This window comes from Tursiops truncatus, chromosome 4, assembly GCF_011762595.2.
Source record: "Tursiops truncatus isolate mTurTru1 chromosome 4, mTurTru1.mat.Y, whole genome shotgun sequence".
Taxonomy (NCBI): domain Eukaryota; kingdom Metazoa; phylum Chordata; class Mammalia; order Artiodactyla; family Delphinidae; genus Tursiops; species Tursiops truncatus.
Genome location: NC_047037.1, coordinates 94,430,259 through 94,444,802, shown reverse-complemented (window position 1 = coordinate 94,444,802; position 14,544 = coordinate 94,430,259). Strand labels below are relative to the sequence as shown.

The following is a 14,544-nucleotide window of genomic DNA, read 5'->3' as shown; positions in this document are numbered from 1 at the left end:
GTTTTCTGAAGATCTCTTTCAATATTCAAGTGGATAATGCTTAGTAAGTCTACCCTGCAGGTTCTGCCAAATGTATTTTGGGAGTAACTCATCTGGAAATGCCATTAAGGTGGAGTCCTCCTCAAATTTAAATTGTTGTCAGCACTCATGTGATATTGAGAGATACTAAAGTACACTCTTTTAAATTTTCCAGTTAACTTATGATGCAGAACTCTGAGGAATTAATTCTGTTTTAGTTCAGAGCCTTGGGAAGGGCTAAAGCTGCTTTTTGAGAGAAGGCTGGGTTTTCATCTCAACTGCTGTGCAGCTGGGCAAGAATACAGATAACTTATTCAATATTTATATAAAATATAAATTATTCAATATTTATATAAACATAAATCTCATTAACTACACAGCCAGTAGCTAAGTCGTAAGGAAATCAGTTCGTTAAAAAAAAAAAAAACCCAAAATGTCTTCACTTCAGACATTTATAAAAACCTCAGTTTTCAAAAGATGTTACATATACTATGCTTTAGCAGGTCATCCGAGATAAACAATTATTTTTCTAAAATTTTTAATCTCCCCTCTGCTGTAACCCAAATTAGTAGAAAGCTACACAATCCAGTACTCCAGAAGGTTGTCATTTCAGTGATATTTTTTTCATTTCATTGACTGATTCATTTATTCATTCCATTAACACTTGTTGATCTCCTACTAGGAGCTCTTTCAGGCATGAGTTGTAAACCTAACAAAGACTCTGAACTTGTGCACCATCTTGAGTGATGTGGATACCCAGTACTGGATGACAGGAACTATAAAAGAATAAAGGAGAGATTAGGTTTTTTGTACTATATTTATTAATATTACCCTGAATGCCAACATGAGGTTTCTGGAGCAGAGAAGATTTATCACTACTTATTTATAGTAGATAATAATGTGTTGTTTCCCTTGTGCTACAACGTCCTCCCTCCAGGGCAGAGCAGTAAGAGCCAGATGTTACTCTACACATACTGGGTCTGAATTGTAGGTGAGTAAGCCCTCCTCTTCCCCCAAAAGAAAATGAATATGGACATTGATATAGGAGAGAGGGGCAGCTGTTTTCCTTCCTCTTTTGAGAGAGCTTCCTTGGAAAAGTAATGGAGAGAATGCTGAGTCCTCACTTTTTGAAATGTCTCCATGGTCCTGGGTCTCAACTCCCCTTGAAATGTAAACACATACCTCTGGGAAGTAAATCTCTCTGGAGTTCTTATTATTTATTCCACCATAAATTACCTTCTAAGGGTTGCATTTTAGCTCAGGTTCGAAGTTTCAGTAAAATTTTCTCAGAAAGCCCTACTGTGCAGAAACAAAAATATTTTCTCAACAGCCCCACAAGAAGGCTATGGGATAGAGTGTTTGATGAGTTCCTTTAGACTGATTTGTCAGCTGTGACCTCTCTGAGGAAGTGATCTGAGCTGAGATCTAAAAGGCAAGAAGGAGTCGGCTGTGTGAACATCTGTGGAAATGAAACATCTGGCATAAAGATCTTAAGGTGAGAATGAGCTTGGAATGTTTCAGTAACCAAAAGAAAGCCACTGTGGTTGGAATATAATGAAGAGAATGAACAGATGTATATTCAGAGCAGTAGAGAGTAGCCAGATCATACTAGGCTTCATAGAATGTGTAAAGGATTTGAATTTAATTATAAATATAATAGGAAGCTATGGGAGCGTTTTTGAGCAAGGGGGATGCAGGGAAAACCATGAGGAAGATACTACAATAGTCTAAGGGAAAACAAGAAGAGTTTTGGATTATTTGTTAGTAGTAGATATAGAGAGGTGGGAATTTTACTTATTCAGTCATTTCTTTATTACTTCCCCATTTATCAAATGTACTGGGTGCCTACTATGTGCTATGTAGACATGTGCAAAGTTCAAGGGACATCATTGATTGAAAGATTGACATGATTTCTGTCTTCCTGAAATTTATGATGCAGAGAGGCAGAAAATACTGTGTTTGGGATTGTAGGAGATGACATGGAAACAAGGAGGAGCATCTAAACCAGAGTGGGGCAAGGACACATAAAGGAAGTCTGAGTGTTAAGGTTGTGTTCAGCTGTGTCACAGAAAGTCAGTTGATGTGCTTATTTTGTTCTTTTATTTTGCTTTATTTTTCATGTAACATTGAGTCTGGAGGCAGACAGTAATCCAGGGTTGTTGTTATGGTGACATGACAGCATAACAACAACCTTAGTGTTGTTGTTAGGCTGTCACCCTTAGTGCAAGGCCGTTGTCCTCATATTTACAAAAAATGCTATGGCCCTTCTAGATATCACTTTTCAATCTAGGAAGAGAGACAGGGAAAAGATAAAGGGCAAAAGATACATTGACTAGGTTTGCTCAGTCTGTTAGGAAGACAACGCTCTGAAAAGCCCAACCCTCAACTGTCACGTATACCTCTTTGTTCAGAAGTAGTCACATGCCCATCTGCAGATTCACGGGAGCATGGAAAGCTAAGTATTTTTAAGTAGAAACATTACCCACTAAATTAATTTGTATTCATTTAGAAAGGAAGGTGTAATGAATTGATATTTGAGGGCAATTAAAAATGTCAGGCACAGGGATGATTTCTATGACTTGAAAGAAAGAAAAATTCTAAGAAGACCATTGAGACACTTACAGAAAAGAAAAAATTCCTGTCATTTAACCTTTTCTTTTCAATGCTAATTTTTTAAAAGAGCCGTGATAAGAAGCAGTATAAAAAAGAATGTCTGTGTTCTTCATTTTCTGTGAAGTTGCTATTGAAGATAGTGTTCATATTTTAGTTAATGCTCCTTTATAGACTCTTGAACTAAATCCCTCTTTCGCTGTTTGACTCTTGTCCTTTACCGTTTTTTATAATAGCATGATTATAAAGCAGATATTATTTATATCCACATCTCTTACTTATAATATCCCTTAAATCAATTTAGAAATAGGTAGAAACCACTTACTTCAGCCATGACTGAAAAAAAAATAAACAAATGTAATAATATAGTGAGCTTAGGAAAAATGCATTTGATCCTTAAGAGATTTTCTTAACTAAATATCTAGTACAATGGACTTTGGAGTTAGTCTCCAGTAAACAGAATACATGGCTTTTGACAAAAACAGACCCACATATATCACTGGCCAGAATATTACCCTTGTAATATAGAAATTATACAAAATAAAATTAATTTAAAAACATTGTAAATTATCAAAGGTATTAATTTGATCCCTTAATTTCAGACTATATGGAGTATTTGTTTCCTGACCCTTCTGAATCTTTATAGCTTGCATTTCTTAAAACTGAAGGAAGGCATACCTCCTTGACAAGCAGGAAAATTACTTAGGATGAGTATCAGTAAATAACCCTTGCCCATGGGATTTCCATGTATTGCTGAAGTAGTGATTATAAACTGACTCTATCAAAGTTGTTTATTCCAGCAATGCCACTTCTTGATTTCAAGGTGAGAGCTCAACTGTGGGTCCAGATAGACAAATAAACAAAATTAATTTTCACAAATAACCTTCCATGATCATGTGATTCAAATGTGGATATTTGGTGGTCTCATGCCTCAGAGAACACAGGAGATGTTGGACAATGCTTAGGACAAAAATCACTACCAAGATGGCACTAGGCAAGGTTTATACAAGCCTAACACCATTGATTGGACATTGTACAAATTATTCTTGGGAACTCATTACATCTGTATAAAACTCATTTTCCAGATTACTGATTATATTCTTAAAGGCAATCATTTTAGTGTTTAATTTCATGTTTGATAATTCGTAGAGTTCCCCATTTACTGTACATTTTGTTTCCTTTTTCATCTTGATTGTACATTGATTTGATTGAACATTAGTATGTGGAACCATTCCTGCAATCTGGCTTTTGGCATTTATAGACTGGACATTTATCATTGCCTTACCACTGTGAAGACATTTTAATTGTTATATTCAGATAATGAATAGATATTTGCTCAGAGAGGAGTTGAGAATCAGTATTGGGCAAATACAGGCATTTCTTTACTTTGTCTTTATGTTACCATACAGATTATTATTAAAATTACAATCATTTTCATCTCACATTCTTCAGTTAAACCTGAAACTCAGAATATTACAGAAGAATTCTTTTCAAAAAATAAAGAGGTGATCAAAAATGTATATGTGCCTTTAATGCAATAGATTGCTAAGTACTCCAATATTTCATCTGCACACTCACAAAATATTACCTCACTCACTCAGTTTCTAAAGCCTGTTAGGCTCCTGATGGTACAAATGGAGTGAACTTTCAGCAACCTAACACTGGGCTTCAGAAATGGTGAAATCAGGAAGCCACTTAGAGTTTAATCTCCTGTCTATTAAGAATTCTTTTGGAGAAACATAAGAGTCACGGTTTGGCACCTACAAGTGCATAGGAAACCTGTTGAGTGGAAACTGGCCCAGGTACCTAAGTCCTGAATGGATTCCTTGTTCATGAAAGGCTTGCTACACATGCTTATGTTCTGAAAGAGCGTGGGGGGGGGGTGTGGGAAGAGTGGTCAGATGGGAATACCAATAGATTTCTGTGACATTTCAAAATGTAATAACGTTCACCTTCCAAAATATTTATTTGGCAAAAAGAAAATTATTTGACCTAATCATTGTTTATATAAAGGTTAACACATGTTTTAGGAAATAATTTTTAAAGGACACCAGATCCTAAGAAAGAACTGTGTTTGCGAACACTCTTTCAGTGTCCTTAATACACCCATCTATTTTCTTGTGAGAAAGGAACACACTGGGTTCAGATAACACAAGGTGGTTGCAAAAGTTTGTTTTACATAGACTATTTAACTATAGGATGAAAAAATGGGAGCTGGAGGCAAATTGGATTCTACTTCTCCAAAGCTGAGAGAATAGAAAAGAAAGCCTTTGCCCAGCAGAATTAGCAGATGGTCTAAATCTCCTTGGGGTACATGGGCTCAATTTAATATTGATTTAAGATTTCTCATTCAAAGGGTTTAGCCTCTCCTGAGAATTTAATAAGCTAGGTAAGAATAAACTGTGTCATTCAATTTGAGCATTATAATTTGTCTAGTATGATTCAAAAGAGTTATTAAGGTAGCTTTTTATGCTTGGGAAAAACAATAGCAACACGGTGTCCAGCAGTCACATTAGCTATGGCTGGTGTAGACCACTTCCTTAGAAAGTCAGATCTTAGATTCATCTGACTTCAAAAACTAGCCTTGATGAAGCAAGCATGATTCTATCGCATGATTCTATCCTCTGTATTTGAGATAAATCTGAGCAGACAGTGAATACATGGGAGCCCAGAGGCAAACCTCCAAAAGAATCATTCAGCCAAGAATAATGAGTTGACTATAATAAGATAAAGTTTATTGTGAATAAATATAAATTCCTTCATTTCGAGTGCAGACAAATAAAAACTTTTGAGAAAAAATCTGTAAATATATAAGATAGGGGAGATGGAATTTAGCAGCAACATGTATAAAATTAGCCTACTGTATTAGGGCTCTCCAAAGAAAAGAACCAACGGTATAATATATTCTTTCTCTCTCTCTCCCTCTGTCTCTAAATATATATATATTTTACATATATATTTACTGTTGGCTGTATGGAGAGGGCTTAGAAGGTAAAACATTTAAAAGGTTTCTTTAAAATGATGATGGAGAAAAATTGATTAATATTTTTCCATTTATGAAGCTCAGGGAGTGAATACTTGTCCATATACATTGTAATTTCATCCATAATTGATATGTTTCTGTAGGTCAAAACCATAGATTAGAAAAACTAGAAACTGTTAATTTTGTTCTTTATTTCTTATCCTCTGTTTTGTTAGGATAAAGCCACAAAATACCTTCCTGAATGTATCAAAAAAGTAACTATGATGTTATGACTTTGAAATGATTATAATAAAACTAACATCAAGACGGTACCTTTGGACGTACCATTTTTCCCCTTCACGATGTGGTACTTTTTATATGATAAAAATATATACGTGAAACTGTGATGTTGGGCCTCATGGACATTCAGTATTATGTATAAATGGACATAGGAAATTCACTCTGTGACTCAGGAAAATGCCACTACTGGCTAATTGAGCAGTACTGTCTAAAAGAACAAGATTTTAACAGGAAACTGTCTCATTTTTTTCTAGTAAGAAAATACCATTGACTATTACGACTTCTAGACAACGTGGCAAACTAGTAGCTCAAAGATTTAATCCAGTCCAAATATGTGCAAATGATTTTAAAACATGAGACAGCACATAAAATGTGGGTAGTTTCAAATGATCTACTCTTTCCTTGAAAAATTGGAATGTCTGGCAATGTTGAGTAATGTATTCCTGCATGGCAAAAGTCTCCTGAAAGAGTGTAGCCATTGCTTCGTGCCCTGGAATTGGATACAGTTCCAGCTTCTCACCCAATGTGCCCATGTGCCCCTTCACCAGGTAGTTTGCATCACTCATTTACATTACCTTCCAGCCCTTGTAGTCCTTGAAGTTTGTTTACTGTCTTCGAAAAGAGGTGATGCTCAATTTAACTAAAGAGTTCAGAACAAACTCCCACCATCCTCGAATGTGTGTTGAAACGATTGCATTAGCCTACGTTTCTAGCTTAGAAATTTCTTAGAATCCTTGGTTTTAAAAAGAATGGGCCCATTTTATTATGACAATAGTGATATGATTAGAACAATTTTTCCTACCATTATCTAGTTTGTGGCTTTCAACATAGATTTGCTGGAAATACAAACCACAGTTTCAGTGCTTTTATTGGCAAATTGGGCTGTATTGGTGAACTGATACAGTAATTTCAGTTTTATAGGCACCAGCACTCCAATTTACAATTATTTTAAATTTAATGCTTTTGATTAGGCATTTCCAGAAATGAGTGTGCCTAAGTAATCTAAGAAACAAGGAAATGCCTTATAAATCTAGGATGATTTAAAAGTTTTCTTAAAGTTATTCAATACCAGATACCTAATAAAGCTAGTTCCTGGAATTGATCATCTATAAATAAATAACTACTAAGAAACTGTAGTACTATAAATACTGTAATAACCATGAATTCTTCATTGAAAACATCTAGAATATGTTAGTACATTGTATATAAGAAGAATCTCTAAAAATACCTGAAAAAACAAACAGAGGTTTAAGTATCCTGAGACATATGAGCAACAATATACCAGTATTTCCACTGATGGTCTTAAAGTAATAAATTCAACATTCCTCTAATAACATTTTCCCCTTTTGTGGTACAATAATACATTCAATACAATAAAATTTTAGTGTAGCCTGTAGCTGCTTGCTAACTTATCAACCAACAATTTATGCTGATCAAGAAGCAAGGCTAATTTATTTGGCTTTTAGACTCTTGAGATTAGAAATATTTGGTTAAATTACTTGTTGAATTGGGAAATCGATTGCACTTATGCGTAAAGCTTGTTTGGGTCCTCTTTCAAGTATGGCTGAATCTGTATGTATAATTTGTCTACAGTGCTGCATGGCCTGAAATCCCATTAAGACATAGAGCCAATTTCTTTGTGTATAAGAATACATGGGGGGACTTCCCTGGTGGCACAGTGGTTGAGAGTCTGCCTGCCGATGCAGGGGACACGGGTTCGAGCCCCGGTCTGGGAAGATCCCACATGCCGCGGAGCGGCTGGGCCCATGAGCCATGGCCGCTGAGCCTGCGCGTCTGGAGCCTGTGCTCCGCAACGGGAGAGGCCACAGCAGTGAGAGGCCCGCGTACCGCAAAAAAAAAAAAAAGAATACATGGGCTACAACTGGTTTTGTTAGTGCCTGAAAAAACTATAACACTTCTACAATGTAGGTCTGCAGTAGGAAACCTGTTAGGGTGCATCTATGAGATGCCTACATGCCAACTGAAAATGAAAAGTAAAGTAAATTTGTTGGGGAGAATCTCTGATGTCAAAAACTATTTTCTGGGGACTTTCCTCGTGGGCCAGTGATAAAGAATCCTCCTTACAATGCAGGGGAAGCAGCTTTGATCCCTGGTCAGGGAGCTAAAATCCCACATGCCATGGGACAACTAGGCCCACGCGCCACAACTGCTGAGCTCACGCGCCTCAACTAGAGAGACCCTGTGCTGCAAACTACAGAGCCTACACGCTCTGGAGCCCACGTGCCACAGCTAGAGAGAAGCCCACGCACTACAATGAGGAGCCCGCATGCCTCAACAAAGATCCTGAATGCTGCAACTAAGACCCAATGAAGCCATAAATAAATAAATAAATAAAATAAATAATAATTAAATCTTAAAAAAAGATAGTTTCTGGCTGCTGGATTAACTGATTATATCAAAGTTTAAAAATCGACATATATATATATATATATTTATGAGATCCTTTATATATTGAGCTCAGGTCCATCTTAAAAAGAACTCTGAAAATGAGACTAAACATTTGGGTGATACAAACTTTATCAAGCACAGAGGTTTAGAGCTACAAAATTCTTATATTTATTTTATAATACCATTCTTTATTGTGAAGCTAAAGCTTTGCTTTAATAGAAAATTATGCTAAAACTAGTCTTATTTGCCTTTTCCTTTAACTTTGAAAAAAACATATTTATATCCCCACTTTCAAATACATTTTCTGTAATTTGTCACTGTTTTTCTTCATTCATTCATTTATTCAAAATATATTATCGAGTGCCTCTTATGGGCCAGGCTTTCTCCTGAGTACTAGGGAAGCATTAGGGAACAAGAAGAACCTACAGTGGGGATTACATTCAGGTATGTGTCTGGAGGGAGAAGACATAAATAAGTTAAGTTATGTAGTATGTTAGAAAATAAGTGCTATAAAACTGGATAAGATGGAATCATTCAGGACGCAGTTGTACATAGTGAAGTGAAGAGGGCAAAGACTGAGCCCTGGAAGCAGTTCCGTCACTGAGAGATAACTGTGAGACTACAGTGGAAATCAACCTTTATCCCTTCCCCAATACACAGAGTGCTGGCGAATGTCAACTTCATCATTCTAGGTTTGACTCTAATAATAAAAAGTCAAAAATCTCACCTTCATGTCCCACACCAGAAAGATACTTTTATTAAATGACAGAAAAACCTAACTCTCCTGTAAGCAAGGTCCTAAAATACCGACTTATTAACTATGCTCTATTATTGCTCCATGTGACAAGGAGGGCTTTTTACTTTCATTTTCTAGCTGGAGGAATTCAGTCATTGAGGTTTTAGTTATATGATTTTTAAAGGAAGTTGGGAGTGAGCCATCTAGTTTGAGAAAACAGAAGTCAGGGTGCCTTCCTAGTCTAAATTCAGTCTTTTTTAGGTACTAAAGGGCACTGGTCACTTTTTCTGATTATGAAACATCCTTTTCTGGACAGGATGACTGTCAGATTTCCACTTCTGATGCTATCAGATACTGATGAATATTTTATGGGGCTAAATTATTCTCTGATACAAGCATATGTTGCATATACAACTAATCACTATTCAACCAATTCACACAGCCTATAAGACAAGAAATCCTCTTAATAAAGGGGCTCAGAGTTTTCAAATAGCTGATACAATTTTCCCTTGGAAGTTTGTGGAATTGCTGTTCACTACATTTTTAAAGCCAAGTAGTAACTAATACTGTCAGCTGCTTTATCTCAACTATTTTATATTTTCCTTGAGAAAGCCTCTAATGGAATTTCTCTCTTTTTAGCTAACCAACTTGTAGGGTATGTGTGTAATGGTATTCAATATTTATGAAATGTTCATTTTCTCATAGGATAGAAACTGCTAATTTTTTTATGTAAATGACAGAATTTATTAATTGCTACTTGAAGCTGTTGCATTTTTATTTAACTTTTAAAATGGTGGAGAACATGGCAGAGATGTGTTCAAAGTAAAACCTGAAACATCGCTTGAAAACATCTCACTCAAAAGCTTCATTATGGAGTAAAACAGCCTCTGGAGAATGATGCTGCAGTTCTGTCAGCATAATTAGGAAGGCCTAAAAAGAAGTTTCCTAGAATTGTTTTTATGTTTTTAATCAAGAAAATACAAAGAGTTTTATATTGATGGTATTCAAAAAGTTGGTAGGTTCATGTATCTCATATTTACTCAGGAGGAGAATGGTATTATAACTATGCTTGTTTATGGAATTGACACTTCCCTGAAAAACATGAACCTGAATTTGTCTGGTGTAGAAAGCACCAAACTCCCTTTCAATACTAAACAGGAGATAAAACGCAATGTGAATAGCCTCTGTCTATTATTTTTTAGTAGTTATATTAGCTTTAAATTCACTTACCATTTAGGGAAAGAGTTTGGTTCAGGGGATTTACTAGAAATCTTAAAAGGCTGAACTCTTGGATTTTAATCTCAGTTCACAGTAGCCATAGGCAACTTGCCTCTATCACAGAAGCAATTGAGAACTTAAATGTTGTTAAAGTACCCTAAGCCAATTGAATAAAATGAAATTTTATAAAGGTATCAGCTAGTGGTATTACTGATAAAATAATGTCCTTTTTCAGGTAGCAATTATTATTAAACAGCTGATGAAGTAACATAAATCTATACAATGGGCTCCAAGCTTCCCCACAGTCATCCCTAAGCACAGTAGTGCATGAAGTGCATGAAGCAAAGCTTTACTGTGGTCAGAGTATCTCAAAAACCTTTCCCTGTGGCACCCAAATCCCAGCTTCCCACTTTTCTTCTCAATGAGAAATGATAATAGCTTTGGGGGTGGAATGCTTAGATGACATCCAAACCCATTCCAAGGCTCCAAAGCCTGGTGGAAGTCTCTAAACAAAAGCAGAGATTGTGAAGCAGGTTCAGTGTCTAGCTCATTCTTCACAATTGGGTCCTGTTAGGTTTTTCGCATTGATGGCTTCTTAGTCATTATTATCCCAATCAAACTAGTTTTCACGATGATATTCCATATCCCATTTTCATCGCTACATGAAATGTAGTATTGAAAAGACCAGGCATCTTTCATGAAGCACAACAGGACATTGATAACCATGCAGATTAATTCCCAATCCAATCTCAGGCCTTGTTTCTTACTTTATGATTTTTTTCTAGACCAGCAGGCTGACGATGGCTCGCTTCACACATACCACTCAAGACTTCTGTACAGTGTAAAATAGAAGATCAAAAGCAGGTAGGGAAAAAAAAAAAGAGTAAGGGAATGAAATGAAAATTGAAAGAGATGTAGTTGGAAGGAAACAAAAGTCTATAAAAGATGAGCTCAAGTTTCATGTTGGTGATGATTAATCTTGCAAAAACTTCTGGGACCTGTGGAAGCATTTGCTTGTCTAAAATCCAGCTTTTTTTTTTTAGACTTCTCATAATGAGCAACTCACCTCCCATTTGAAGGATCAAATCTTTTCTGAAAAAGTGTGGTAAGGCCAACATTCAGTCACATGCGGCAGAGCCGGGCACATGGAGGACAGCTGACTCCACAGAACCAGGGACTTGGGTAAGTGCCCAGCACTGAAGCCACCTAATGTGACTACAAATGCTCCCTTTTTAGTAAGCATGGAAAATTCATTTTAATTTAATAACGTGTTTGCGACATAAGGCAGCCTCCAGTAAAACTTTTCTGGTGGTACGGTTCCAGTGATGGGTAACGGTTGGGCTGGCAATTAAATGTAGCAAAAGAAAGTGAAAAACATCTTCCCATATTTGGAAACAGAAAGGTGGAAACAAAATTTTATTTTGTGAATTGTAGTCTCATCTGAAATATTTTGATTAGATTTGGAGGAAGAACTGACTCTTTGGGCGGTTTCTTCAATTCTAAGCATAGAGCTTGAGGTCAAATGTTGTACAGGCTTGCCACAGCATTGTATTCCAGACTCCAGTCCCATCCACGGTCTGTCACCAGTCAGCTTTAGCCCACAAATATTCCATTAATGGAAGCAAACAGGCATTTATATTTGAGATTTCTTATCAGGGTTCTACCATACCAGAAAAGCTGGCTGAATATGGCATCATCTCTAATTACAGAGATTATATGATAATTAAAGATAATTATGATCTATTTTTCTTTTAAATGAAAATTATTTTAATGATGAGCCTAGTATTGTTTGAATTGACATGGAATCTCACACAACTTGGGAGAAGTCATCCATGACTTAGAGGAAACGTTGTGATTTCCATTTCTTGGGTGATCTCTAAGGCTCCTTCTTTCCAAGATTGCCTTTGGTAAAACCAGTTGTTTGTGGTGTTAAGAAAAAGACCTCACTTCTTAGGTTCATGTGTTGGAGATAATAATCTTTTTGGTTCTCAGGAGTGTGACATTATTTATTTTGCTGCTCTAAATTGGCTTCTTATAATTTGTTTTAGGGGCCAAAGAAAAACAATTCTAAACTGTCAGTTTAAATAAATTTGGTAGTAACAACAAAGGAGTTGAATTCAGTTAAAAACCTAATATTTCTTTTAATACATAATAGAAAATATCTCTTTATTATTTTATTTTTCAGTTACTAGCTTTCTTCTGAGGCACATATTAGAACTACTATTTGAACCATTGCTCCTACTTATTTTTAAATGTCCCTAAATGAATTTTGATTTTTCTTCACTGATTATTATAATGCTTAGCAAAATATAAAAACCTAGAAATATGCTCTATGTCCAATTCATTTTAGAGATTTTCAGAAATATCCTCAAAATAAAATATAGTTATTGTTATTAATAGTCACATAATATACTATCGAAATCATGCAAAATATTAAATCTACATTCCTTTCAAGACTTTTAAAGCTTTTTTCCCCTCTTTAAAAGAAGGCCTATAGTAATGTGCAGAGGCAATAAAAAGTTGAATTTTTCTGCTAGGAAATCTTATTTTAAAGGTAACTTTTGAACCATGAGCAGATGCTCAGAATATTATCTATTTAGTTAAGGCATCAAACAGAATTACTGACAATTCATGTTTTTGTAGCTTTTTCAAAAGCTTGAATAGTATTAAGTTCACTAGTAGAGAATGATAATCTTTTGTATCATTTTAACACCTATTAGCAATGTTTGCTTGTAAGGAATTCAATTTTTTGGTTCGTTTACCAAATTCGTGGGCTTTTTTTTTTTTTCCTGTATTTAAGATGGAATGTAAACTGGGTTAAGACTATAAATTAAACTTGATCTGGTTTTCTGTGTTTTGTCTTCATTACAAAATTGTATAGCTAGGAGCCAGGCATAACAGCTTTACTAAGATATGATAAAGTAGACATTAGGCTGAGTTTTACAGATTCAGAGTCATTGATGATTGTTATTAGATGTCTAATTTGATTTCAACTGGGGAATTATAGGAATTCCAAACTCTCAAGACTTTAATGGTGAGGTGAAGAAAGGAACACCTCAAAAAAGTAAATGATCAATTCAACTAGTTCAGTAGTACTTTTCCAAATATTTTAAGAGTATCATAGTAAGTATTTTATTGCTAATAACCAATGGCCTTTACCAAGGTTTATAGAAAAATATATTATTGAGAAAATGATATTGGCTGAAAGAAATCCCCTCAGAAATGGACTGTGTCCTATTCACCAGATTTACATGTGTGTGTGTGTGATAGTCATATACTAATTGTTTAAAGCAGGGTCTGCAAACTTCTCTGTAAAGGGCAGATAGTAAATATTTCAGTTTTTTTGGATCTCTGTAATGACTACTCCTATTTGCCATTGTAGCTCAAAAGTGACCTTAGAAAAATACGTGCACAAGTGAGTGTGGCTATGTTTCAATAGCATTTCATTTGTAGACACTGGAATTTTTTTGGTTTATTTTTTGGTTTTTAGTTTTGGTTTTGGTTTTCTTTGGCCACGCCTCACAGTGGCTTGCAAGATCTTAGTTCCCTGACCAGGGATTGAACCTGTACCCCCTGCAGTGGAAATACAGAGTCCTAACCACTGGACCACCAGGGAATTCCTGACACTGGAATTTTAAAATTTTATATAATTTTGGCTTTTCATGAAATGTTATTCTTCTTTTGACTTTTTGCAACCATTAAAAAAATGTGAAAACTGCTTTTGCTCATGATCCATACAAAAATAGGTGATAGGTAGAATTCAGCCTGTAGACCATAGTTTACTGAGCCCTGGTTTAAAGTATTAGTTTTCTAGAACTTGCAGTGGGTTATATGTACTAGTATCTCAAAAAATATAAAAAGCAGAATTATATACTTGGATATTTACGGATTTTTTTAAAGTGACCAAAAATCATTTAGAATATAGAGAGCCAAACTTTGAAGAAGAAGAAAAAAAGCAGTTGCTAAGCCTCAAGAACAATGACGTTAAAGATAGATTAATATGACGTTTTGTTATTTCTGTTGCTGTGAGCGTGAAAAATTCAGATGCTGAATACACAAGATATTTTTAGTTTGGTTAAAAGGAACTGAGACCAAATGAAAACGTCAGTGGCTTTATTTGCAAAGTTAAGATTCTCTATAAAATAAGGTTGACTTTAAACTTTCAATAACATTATAGTCATTTAATATGAAATGACTATATATACATATATGATGTATGAAATTACATCATTAGAGAAAATAAGAAAAATAAGAAAATAAGAAAATAAGAATGAAGACCACTTATTGTCAA

The 14,544-nt window shown here is 35.3% G+C and overlaps 1 protein-coding gene and 1 non-coding gene across 2 annotated transcripts in view; one reads left to right on the top strand and one right to left on the bottom strand.

Moving 5' to 3' along the window:
• Positions 1-14,544, top strand: part of ZPLD1 (zona pellucida like domain containing 1) — a 289,906-nt gene that overhangs the window by 210,918 nt on the left and 64,444 nt on the right. Inside the window, exon 7 of the mRNA XM_073804283.1 lies at positions 11,297-11,435. The gene's annotated coding sequence lies outside the window, so the exon portion shown is untranslated. The remainder of the gene's footprint in view (positions 1-11,296; positions 11,436-14,544) is intronic.
• TRNAG-UCC (transfer RNA glycine (anticodon UCC)) lies at positions 13,797-13,869 on the bottom strand. The gene has a single exon. It is a non-coding gene; the product is annotated as a tRNA-Gly (tRNA).